Below are 12,551 nucleotides of genomic sequence, written 5' to 3' on the forward strand. Positions count from 1 at the left end.
CTGGACTCACTCTCCAGACAACTCTCCCATTTGCAAACCCAGCAACTCTCAATTGTGTGGAGAATAGCGACTTTAAAAATGTTGCTCTTTCCCAAACTGCTCTACCTGTTTTGCACCTTAATAATCCCCAACCAACATACTTTTTTTCTCTTATGTTTACACAGTTTATATGGAACCACAATCTGCTGCAGGTGCTCCCTTTCAATTATATTGAAGCACAGGAAAAATGGAGGAATGAGAGTGCTCAATATCTTAATTTACTACAAAGCTTATGTGCTAGACCTGTTTAGATATTGGTGAACATGAACATAAATCCTGGGCAAGTATGGAGTGTGTAAACATCCCCTTTAAGGACCCTATATCTGTCTGAAACCATGAATCAGAGCGAGACAAAAGTACAATTAAATCACACTTGTTTATTAAATAAAAATAAAAAGGTAAATAGAGTAAGCATAGTCAAAGCATAGCCAGAGTCCAGTAACCGAACTGAGTAGTCAGCCAGTCCAGAGTTCAATAACCAAATTGGGTAATCAGCCAGGCCAAAAGTCAGGGATCCAAGTGGAACAAAAGCAAGCAGGATAGAGAGCCAGAAGGGATGTCAGCAAGCCAGTCTTTAATCAGAACCGCAGGAGATGGTTAATTGTGATGTGACCAGGAGAGAACCTCAGCACGGAGCCAATCAAAAGATGTAACCAAGGATAACCAATAACCAGCAGAAACCTGGGTGAGGAAATAACTTGGAATTGGATTATCTCATGGTGAAGAGCCCCTACGGCCATGGACAATGGAACCATCTCATGAGTCACATGGGCAGGCTGTAAAGGTCTCCCGTCAAGAGCCTTCATGGCAAGTGGAGTGTCACGCAGCTGCAGCGGAAGCGAGTGCTGCAAAGCAAATGCAGCATCAATGAACAGGCCTGCAGCCCCAGAGTCGATTAGAGCCTGTATCTCGATAGATGGCTCAGCCAAAGAAAGGGTGACCGAAACCAGGGGCTTATCCTTCTGGATAACTGGGGATGAAACAAGGCCACCTAAGGTCTGTCCATGACAGGACCTCAAGGTTCAGGCGTTCCCTAGACGGGTAAGACAAGACTTTAAAAAGTGACCGGCCTGGCCACAATAAAGGCACAATCTCTTCCTCCTCCTAAAGGCTCGTCATCCGCAGAGAGATGTGTGAAGCCCAGGTGCATAGCAACAGTTTCATTAAAGAGGCATTCACACTGAAAATGCCGGCTCGTGTTAGTGGCACTTTAGCGCTGCTCAAGCGATGCTTTTGCACCGATTTACAGCCACTAGCGGGGTGCTTTCAATCCAAAAAAAGTTTGAAAACATCAGTTTTGCAGCGCTTTCAAATTGCTTGATAGCTTTAAGTAGGCGGATCAGACGAGCCAGATTAGGAACAGCTGAGTAACTGTGGAGGGAGATGAGAGCTGGCAATTAGCCGACAGCTGAGCAGCCAGCCCAGAAAAGGAAGGGCTAAGCCAGCCCTGACAATATCGGCCCTTATTGCCATTAAATGGAGCCCCATCCCCTACCTCCTTAACCACTTCAGCCCCGGACCAATAAACACCCTAAGGACTAGAGGTCTTTTTACAATTTCGCACTGCGCTGCTTTAACTGGTAATTGCGCGGTTGCTATTTACTGAGAGGCATGTTGAGTCCATGAAATATTTTATATTTTGCCACAAGTTGCAGGAATTTTAAATTTTTTATTTTTTTTTGCACAAAGTTGTCACTAAATGATATATTGCTCACACATGCTATGGGCATAAGTAAAATTACACCCCAAAATAAATTCTGCTGTTTCTACCAAGTACAGGGATACCACATGTGGGGGACTTTTTGGGAGCCTAGCCATGTACGGGACCCCCCGAAAACCAAGCACTGCCTTCCGGATTTAAATATAAAATGCTACCAAAAAAAACTTAGCGATCGCAGGGATCAGGCCTGACTCTGCGATCGCTGCACATATGTGTTTAGTGTTTTGTAAGTGACAGTGATCGATCGATACTGCACTTGGGTGGGCTGGGCGGAGGGGAAAAACGCAGGTGCCAGCAGGTATCTGGGCTGATCCCGCTAACAATGCGTTTTTTTGGAACCCTAAACTGCTGGGGACGCTAGTATAGATCTGATCAGATCAGATATTGATCTGTTCAGATTCTATACCACTACGGGAGGTTTATGCTTTGCGTGTGGGTGTTAGCGGTACTGGCACTAACCTAGCGCTGCCTGGGGCGACGCAGACCCTGACCCTAAAACCTAATTGATATCACCCGCCGGGTGATCAGGGGGTTAAACCTTTATTGGGTAATAAATGGTGGGTGCCCTGATGCTATAAAAAGCAAACTAACCAGAGTCACCCGTAACACTTATACGGTGATCACTGGTGAAAGGGTTAACTAGGGGCAATCAGGGGGTTCAAATTTTTATTAGGTAGTATATCGGGGTCCCTGGCGCTATATAAAAACCTGACGGGGAACCTAAATAACTATCTGGCTAACCAGCATCACCAGTGACACTTATACTGTGATCGCTGGTGAAAGGGTTAACTAGGGGCAATCAGGGGGTTAAAACCATTATTGGGTAGTATATGGGGGTACCTAGCGCTATAAAAACCTGGCGGTGAACCTAAAAAAATAACTAGCTACCTAGCGACACTAGTGACACTAATGCAGCGATCAGAAAAATGATCGCTTAGTGACACTGGCAAAAGGGGGTGAAAGGGTTAACTAGGGGCAATCAGGGTGTTAAAACCATTATTGGGTAGTATATCGGGGTACCTAGCGCTATAAAAACCTGGTGGTGAACCTAAATAAATAACTAGCTACCTAGCGGCACTAGTGACACTAATGCAGCGATCAGAAAAACGATTGCTTAGTGACATTGGCAAAAGGGGGTGAAAGGGTTAACTAGGGGCAATCAGGGGGTTAAAACCATTATTGGGTAGTATATCGGGGTACCTAGCGTTATAAAAACCTGGCGGTGAACCTAAAAAAAAACTAGCTACCTAGCGACACTAGCGACACTAATGCAGCGATCAGAAAAATGATCGCTTAGTGACACTGGCAAAAGGGGGTGAAAGGGTTAACTAGGGGCAATCAGGGGGTTAAAACCATTATTGGGTAGTATATCGGGGTACCTAGCGCTATAAAAACCTGGTGGTGAACCTAAAAAAATAACTAGCTACCTAGCGGCACTAGTGACACTAATGCAGCGATCAGAAAAACGATCGCTTAGTGACACTGGCAAAAGGGGGTGAAAGGGTTAACTAGGGGCAATCAGGGGGTTAAAACCATTATTGGGTAGTATATCGGGGTACCTAGCGCTATAAAAACCTGGCGGTGAACCTAAAAAAAAAACTAGCTACCTAGCGACACTAGCGACACTAATGCAGCGATCAGAAAAACAATCGCTTAGTGACACTGGCAACAGGGGGTGAAAGGGTTAACTAGGGGCAATCAGGGGGTTAAAACCATTATTGGGTAGTATATCGGGGTACCTAGCGCTATAAAAACCTGGCGGTGAACCTAAAAAAATAACTAGCTACCTAGCGACAATAGCGACACTAATGCAGCGATCAGAAAAATGATCGCTTAGTGACACTGGCAAAAGGGGGTGAAAGGGTTAATTAGGGGCAATCAGGGGGTTAAAACCATTATTGGGTAGTATATCGGGGTACCTAGCGCTATAAAAACCTGGCGGTGAACCTAAAAAAATAACTAGCTACCTAGCGACAATAGCGACACTAATGCAGCGATCAGAAAAATGATCGCTTAGTGACACTGGCAAAAGGGGGTGAAAGGGTTAACTAGGGGCAATCAGGGGGTTAAAACCATTATTGGGTAGTATATCGGGGTACCTAGCGCTATAAAAACCTGGCGGTGAACCTAAAAAAATAACTAGCTACCTAGCGACAATAGCGACACTAATGCAGCGATCAGAAAAATGATCGCTTAGTGACACTGGCAAAAGGGGGTGAAAGGGTTAATTAGGGGCAATCAGGGGGTTAAAACCATTATTGGGTAGTATATCGGGGTACCTAGCGCTATAAAAACCTGGCGGTGAACCTAAAAAAAAACTAGCTACCTAGCGACAATAGCGACACTAATGCAGCGATCAGAAAAATGTTTGCTTAGTGACACTGGCAAAAGGGGGTGAAAGGGTTAACTCTAGGGGCAATCAGGGGGTTAAACCTTTATTGGGGGTGATAGGGGGCTACCCTGGACCTAACACTAACTGCCCTGACAGTTTTTACTTTTACAACTGACACTGAATGCAGTGATCAGTAAATAAATTATCACTGCAATCAATGACACTGTGACTGGGGGGGGGGATCGGGGGGGGTTTGTGTGCCTGTGTGTACCTACATGTCAGTGTAGTGTTGGTGCACACTTACTTTTTGTCTTCTCCTCGTAGTCTGGTCAAAAAGACCGCCCCGAGGAGAATGACATCACTTCCTCCTTCCTGTGTATACAATACACAGTGGGAGGAAGCGTCTCATTGGCCAGGAGCGATCGAGAGGGGATGGCCAGAAACCAACGGCCATCCCCTCATCACGGATCGCTCCTGCAGCGAATCAGACTGCCGTATCCAGCGGGAGGGGGTCCGATCGGACCCCCCACCCGCTGGAAGGTAGGCACGTACATGTACGTGCTTGTGCCTGCCTGTGCCATTGTAATGATGTACATTGGCAATACGGCAGTCCTTAAGTGGTTAACTTTGACAAAACAGATTTCTACTAACCTGTGGTCAGAATTCTCCATCCCCTCTACATCTCTCAGCTTGCTATGCAAGATCAACACCCCCTCCCGGTGCTCCAAGACTTTATCCCTTATATTGACCTAAACCTTTGGAAATCCAGAGGACTTACACTCCTAAAGAAATTATACCATAGCACTTCCCTCCACAACTTTGAATATCTATTTTTACACTTCAGTATCCCTCCCTGCACTCGCTTTAACTATATGCAAGTTCATTAATTCCTCTTGAACCACCCCTTACCCCTATATTTAGAGCTACCAGCCTCAATATTTAAGTTTCTACAAGAAGCTAAGTGCCCACTAAGAGATATTTCCCTATTCTACAACATTTGTAATACCCAAGATTCTTTCTCAAAATGCACCACTATCCTTAAGTGGGAAGAATCCTTGGGCATGGTATTTCCAGATAACAGTTGGCAGAAAGCCGTCACTACCACATATGCCTTATCCAAATGTACGAACTACTGGGAACAATTTAAAAACCTGTACACTCATGGTACCTTGCCCTGTACAAACTTTCTTAGTTCTACCCTTCCCAATCAGCACTTTGCTGGCTAAATTGTGGAGAAACTGGTCCCTTCTATCAAACATTGTGGTCATGCAAATCAATACGCTCATTTTGGAACAAAATCTTCTCTATCCTAGCATATATTTGTGACCAAAATATTCTACCTAACCTTGAGTTAGCCATCCTACACCTACACATCCCCAAATTTCCACCCAAAATGAGAGTAGTGATATTACAACTTCTGCCAGTGAAGCTCACTATTACGAGACTATGGAAAACATCCAGCTCCATATCTCCCTCTGATGCCATCACTACACTCAAACATCAGTGTGAGATGGAGAAATTGCTGGCAATCACTGACTCCACTGTGGCAGTGTTTAGAGAAAAATGGGCCATATGGCTGTCTAACTCTAAATGTACAACTAAGGTTTGAGTATGTTGCACTCTAGCCCATGCTATTTTCCACTCTGTTGCACTAAAATCTGGTGACTGGTCAGAATCCACTTTCTTTCTCTCTTTCCTTTCTCTCCCTTCCTTCCCTTTCCCCCTCCTATGTCCTTCCCCCTTTCTTTATTTCCCTTCATCCATCTTGTTCTTTTAAAACTACAGTGATTACACCTCTTCATTGTACACGTGCCTTGCATGTTTTTCTCTTCTTTGTTTATATTAGCTAGATATATTTGGGCCTACCCCATTATGGTGCTATATGTATTAACGGTGTATTCCTTACCAGTTATTGTATGCACTATGATTGTACCATGTGCCTGGGATTCCTGAACGGATTGGAGGGCCGAGAGCAACCTAGGATGGGAAATTGTGGCAGTATGCTGATAATGGCAGGGGAACAATGAGCTGCCTGTCTGTCACACAGAACAGAGAAAGGCAGAGAAGAGCGCTGACTGAGAGCCTGAATGGGACCCCTGTAATTGAGGTAAGACATTGCTCTGCTCAGGTCACTCACCTAATGAGGAGTCTCGGTACTTCCCCAAACAAAAACAGCAGAAAGAGGATGTATGTGTCAGTGTCATAGTAAAGACAAGTAACACTTTATTCAGATACACTTACATAAAAGTATCTTGCAAGCTGCACACAGGGTGGATGTGGATCATCAATCAAGCAGCCAGCTGTCACGAGGGATAAGCTCACACCCACCAAATGGAGATATGTAACAAGTGGCATCACCAGCTCTCACACCCACTCTCACAGAGCTAGCAAGAGACCAAATGAAGATGGGGTGGACCGCAATGCATTTCCGAGGCACCGCCTCCTTCTTCAGCAAGCAGCTCCCCTCTAGAGGGGAAAATGTATACTGTCTGGATGAAATAAAAAAACAATTAATCAGGGCGTGGCCTGACACGGATGTCGGGTGGTCGCATAATCAAGGAGCTCCAGCGATACAGGGATACATGGTACAAAGCAGTCCATCCAAGGTATCATACACCCCAAAAACATGGTGGGATAGCTCAGGACACCTCTGGGACCATGTCCACAAAATGGTGCAACAATTGGAAGCCCCAGTGCCTGATGGACTTTTTCACACTGACCTCTAATGGAGGTAGGCAAGAAGGTGCAGAGGCCTACTCTCCTCCAGCAACTTCATCACAAAAAAAGGCCTCAGGACAAGGCAATCACTCTCCCAAAAGCAATTCCCCTACCAGCCAGCACTCCTATCCTCCCACCCCATCATCTAACAGCCCAGCCAAGTTCAAACCCAGGCTAGATGGCACCAGATTGAGCCCTACTTCAGATTCGGGGTAGGACACGAGGGGAATTGAACCAACCAGTGCTGGATACTGTTCTGAAAGACATGCTTTTGTCTCTGCGGATTTGTCTCTCACGATCCAAACAGATATGGCCACATGTATGCACAGATTCAACAGAGACATACAAGCAGTGGGGACTAGAGTGGATAACATTGAGGCTAAAATGGAGGAATATGCAGACACCATTAATGACCTGGTTGATGCTTATGATGAGGAGGGCAAGAATGAGTGGATAAAAGCAAAACTAGCTGACATAGAGGACAGATCAAAAAGGAACAATCTGAAAATAAGGGGGATCCCTGAATTAATGCAGTAATCCGTCCTGGGCCTCTATGCGGCAACATTGTTTAAAACCCCCTACCAAGTCTCACAGACTTGGATGTTACCATCGACAGCATTCACCACCTGCCTAAACTGTCACATTTGTCAGACCACATACCCAGAGATGTGGTTCTCCCTTTAAATTTTTTCCATGTGAAAGAACACCTTATTATGAGTGAATGAGTGACTTGTATAGTGCTACTTATGCGAACTGAATCACTTCAGGGTGCTTTCTTGTCACCAGAGTCCATCTGCGACTCTGCATGGTCCTTTACCCTGTAAGGTCCTGACACGCTTACAAACACATACAACATTGACATACACATACACATATTAAGGCAAAAAAATGTTTTAAACAATGTCTAATTAACCTACCAGCATGTCTTTGGCGTGTGGGAGGAAACCAGAGTACCCAGAGGAAACCCATGCAGGCACAGGGAGAACATGCAAACTCCAGGCAGATGGTGTCGTGGTCAGGATTTGAACCAGCGACCTTATTGCTGCTAGGTGAAAATACTAACCACTACACCACTGTGATGATTATGAGGAAGCAAGACCAGATCCTCTCACAGTGCCAAAGCTTACAATTCTTTGCTGATCTGTCGCAGTACACACTTCAGAAAAGGAAAAGCTTAAATACGGTGACCAAAGTATTACAAGATCATAAAATCCTATACAGATGAGGCTACCCAATGAAAATCACCATCACCAAAGAAAATTATTCTTATGCAGTAACCTCCTTAGAAAAAGGGATTGCTCTCCTGAAGGAATGGGGCATGCTTCCTGATCCAGAAAGTGTAAACCCTACAACCAGTACCCCACATCAAATTTAGCGAGAGTAGAAAAAAGTAACTGCAAAAATGCCAAAACTCAAACATGAATAGAACCAGATGGTCAAATTTAGCTCCCCAGTCCTACTGAGAAAAGTGTTAGGGACTGATCCCCCAGTAATACCTAGCAGCATAATGCTGTCTCTGCGTAATTCTCAGCCACTATGTCCGTTGCACCATATCAGGTGTTTCTTAATGTTTTACATGTTACACTGTTTTTTTTTTCTTTTTTATCTCTCTGTTTTATTTTCAAATTTTTTGGATGTTGGCAGAACTAGAAAAAAAGAAGGGCCACTTTGGCACCCAAAGGACCAAGTCATGAATAACTACAATGAGACTTCCTCTTGGATAACTCTCAGCAGAATGGACAAAAAACACATTGCTCAATGTAAGTACATTATCACCTTTCTCAGATATGGAACTCTTCTAATGGATATGATTGAAATATCACAATGAAATGTCTATCCCAATTATATGCTTTTAAATATAAGTACATGTTTTGAGCAAGCTTCTGCTTATTATCCTTAAACTCATACTCAATAGATAATGTGCATGGCCCACCCCTCCCTTATCATGGAACAGCAAGAGTTAACGAAAAGACTGCACTTGCTTCTACACCCAAGATATTACATCAATGTCAAGAAGCAAGATACCCTATATGGCTATAATAGAATGCTACTCCCCTATATGGACAAAGATCCAGCTTAAAATCTATGTACTGTCATGTATTATCATAAGATGTATACATTGGTGTGGTTATTTTGTAGTTTTCATAAGCCTGCATAATTTTTATAACAAAATATCCGGCTATTAGTATATAAGTTGAAAACAGGAACTAAATAAACAGAAAAGTATGATACACTGAACACGGTGTCTGTCTCAGTGAATTTTGCTTTTGGTGTGGCACACCCTGATACTATTAATCTGACCAGGGGCAGAAATAATATTGGACCTTGACTGGTTCTGACCCAAAACACGCTATTATTACTCGCAGCTCCAGTTACAACCACTAGAGGGAGCCTTCGCACCACAAAAGGGATCCTTACCTTACCCAAAGCAATTACAATACCCTCAAAATATAACACTTAATGTACTATCTTTTAACACCAAAGGGCTCAACCACCCTGTGAAATGCAAATCTATATGGAAAGAAGCACGTTTGAACCATAGCTACATATTATGTGCACGAGAGATTAAGTTCAGTACACTTGCCCCACCTAAATGCATCCATAAGAATTACCCTTATGTTTACACTGAGAATGCAGACTCTAAAACCAAGGGCCTTCTTATCACCATCAGGGACTCAGTGGCAGTGGTTTACACCACACAAAGACATACAAGATCCTCATGACAGATTCCTGATACTGCTTTGTGATTTAAATTCCTCTACATATACGATAGTCAATGTATACTCTCCCAACAAACACCAAGTCCATTTCTTCAACAAACGAATGAAACAGGTTACATTTCATCAAAAAGGACTACTGATAGTATGCAGACTTCAACGTTACCCCAGATCCACCAATGGACTCTACATTCCGTATTAAATGTTCTAACTCACCAGCAAGGTGTTGCTTACATGCTGGTGAAAAGGACTTTACTTTTTTCTCCCTACCTCATCAAATCTACACTAGAAAAGATCTTTTCGTAGTTGAACAACAAGTTCTGCTTCAAACAAAATCTGTTACCATAAATTCAATAACTTGGTCAGACCATGTTTATTGTCCTGTCTATAGCAGACTCGACTTCTTCCAAACTTAGTCCAATATGGAGAATTAATTGAAACTTGTTACAACAAGAAGATTTGAAGAAAACTCTGCGTGCCCACTTGCAGGATTTTTTTAACAATATTGCTGGCTCTGTACAGGACCCATTCATGCTATAGAATGCCCATAAAACATTTATAAGGGATATTTTTATTCAGTTGGGAGCAAGAGCTAAGAGGCAGAGGCAAAAGCGGTTAGCTGAATTAACAAAAGACATTTCAATTATTGACACCCAGAATAAACTTAACACTACCCCGGCCCTTTCCCAAAAATTAACACAACTCAGATATGACCTTAGACTCCTTTTACTAGAATTTTTTTAGAAATCATCTAGAAGATTGAATATGACATATTATGTCAATGGTAATAGAGCAGGGAAAATTTTAGCACAGAACCTCAGAACCTTAAAGGGCACAGATAACTAAAATACCCTACATTATTCATCCAGGAACTAAGCAAACAGAACATCACCCCCAAAAAATAGCAGACACCTTTAGTTTATATTACGGATCACTATATAACCTAAAAAATGACCCAACGACACGACAGAAAACTACAGAAGCAATCAACAGATTTATAGCAGCATTATACAGTACATATCAAAATTGTCATCCAACCAGCTTCACTCTTTAAATTTACCATTTACTGAATCAGAGATTCACAAAATCATTGAATCCCTCCCTCCGAAATCGTCTGGTCCCAATAGTTTTAATGGAGAATACTACAAGGAATTTATGGCCCTTTTATCCCCACATCTAATCCAAATTTTCAATACCGCTGCTGCCTCTGCCTCTTTCCCACCTGAAATGTTAGAAGCACTGATTGTAACCTTGCCTAAGCCAGGGAAGGAATCCAATTCTCCTTCAAACTTTAGGCCAATTTTGCTGTTAAATATAGATTTAAAACTCTATGAAAAATTAATAGCTTAACGTCTTATCGTAACATATTGCCCACACTCATAAACCCCAACCAAACAGGTTTTACCAAAAATAGGAAAACTTCAGACACTACCCGAAGACTGGTGAACATTATTCACATGGAGGAGGTTCAGCAAATGCCTTCTATGCTCCTGACATTTGATGCAGAGAAAGCTTTTGACCGTATACACTGGCTATATTTGCCCAGGGTATTGGAATCATTTGGCTTTTATCCTAACAGCCTTAATGGCTTTATATTCCAAACCATCAGCTTGAGTTTACCTGTCCAATATTTTATCTTCTCTATTTACTATATCAAATGGAACAAGGAAAGGGTGTCCATTATCTCCCTTGATATTCAACCTTAGCCATTTACATTAGAACTCATCCAGATATTAAAGGTTTCCCTGCAGGTGATAATGTGCACTCTATCAGCTTATTCGCTGAAGACATTATTATGATATTGAGAGAGGTGGACTCTTCCCTGGCTGCGGGACATGAAGCTTTAGTTCTGTTCAATCGATATCGTATTACAGGGTCAATGAAAGCAAATCTCATATATTAGATTTAGAAATAGATGCTTCTATTCTAAGCTTGGAATGCAATACCTATATACTAGGAGTTCTAAAGGAATAAAATACCTAGGCATAACCCTGACAGCAACCGTAGACCAAGTGATAGATGCAAACTATATATCCTTTCTCAATAAACTTGACTCTAAACGTCATAACATATCTAAGACAGAATTGACCTGGTCTGGAAGATTGGCTGCTTTCAAAATGATCGTACTACCCCAATGTATTTACTTGTTCAGAACCCTCCCCATTCCAGTCCCCAAAACTTCCTTTACTACGCACCAATCTAAAGTAAATAAATACTTGTGGCAAGGGAAGAAAGATAGATGTGCTTTTCAAAAACTGATTAAATAGGAGAGAGGAAGGGGTAGGACATGTTCTACTTAAGGACTACTATGTAGCAGCTATTCTAGCCCAAGTGAGACAGTGGTTACAACAAAACCAAACATCAAGATGGTATGAACTAGAGAACTACCAATGCCCCAATATTAAACTACATGACATACTACTATCCAGCAGATTTATGCCTCAGGTCCCCCTTGGAATATCACCTACTATAAGAGCTGCACTCCAAGCCTGGAAATTACTTTTGAATACTCCTATAGTTAATATGACCTCCAAGTCCATTCCCCTGCCTATCTCTAGTCTACAATTATAAATTCCAAACCTAAAGGTTAGGCACTGGATATCCAAATGCATTACAACAGTAGAGGATATCCAAATAGGCCCATCACGTAAGACCTTTAGTGCAGTTTAAATCGAACATAAATCATAAATAATAAACTAAATGATCAGTACACCTATATCCATGTCTCACACCTTTTAGCGTCCATCTCTAATCCGTCCATTATACTACCTTGGAGGGTTTTTTCTTTATTTCAAAAACCCTAATACCTCAATCAAATGCATCTCCCTATTTTATAATTTCCAAAATCCAAAATCAATATTTACCAAAACCCCATCTATGAAAACATGGGAAATAGACTTAATGACTTCCTACATGCCTGATAAATGGAAAACATCACTCGCATCTGCAAATGTAGCCACCAAAAGCGTTAATTTATGGGAACTCTCCCACAAAATACTCCTAAGGTGGTACTTAACACCTATGA

The 12,551-nt window shown here is 42.4% G+C and overlaps 1 protein-coding gene across 2 annotated transcripts in view; it reads right to left on the reverse strand.

Annotated features, from left to right (window-relative positions):
- The window catches only part of CDH9 (cadherin 9), a 406,872-nt gene that overhangs the window by 49,364 nt on the left and 344,957 nt on the right, over positions 1 to 12,551 (reverse strand). The gene's annotated exons all lie outside the window — the stretch shown is intronic.

Source organism: Lithobates pipiens, unplaced genomic scaffold, assembly GCF_037356315.1.
Source record: "Lithobates pipiens isolate NorthernLeopardFrog02 unplaced genomic scaffold, aLitPip1_a1.2 Scaffold_19, whole genome shotgun sequence".
NCBI classification, from domain to species: domain Eukaryota; kingdom Metazoa; phylum Chordata; class Amphibia; order Anura; family Ranidae; genus Lithobates; species Lithobates pipiens.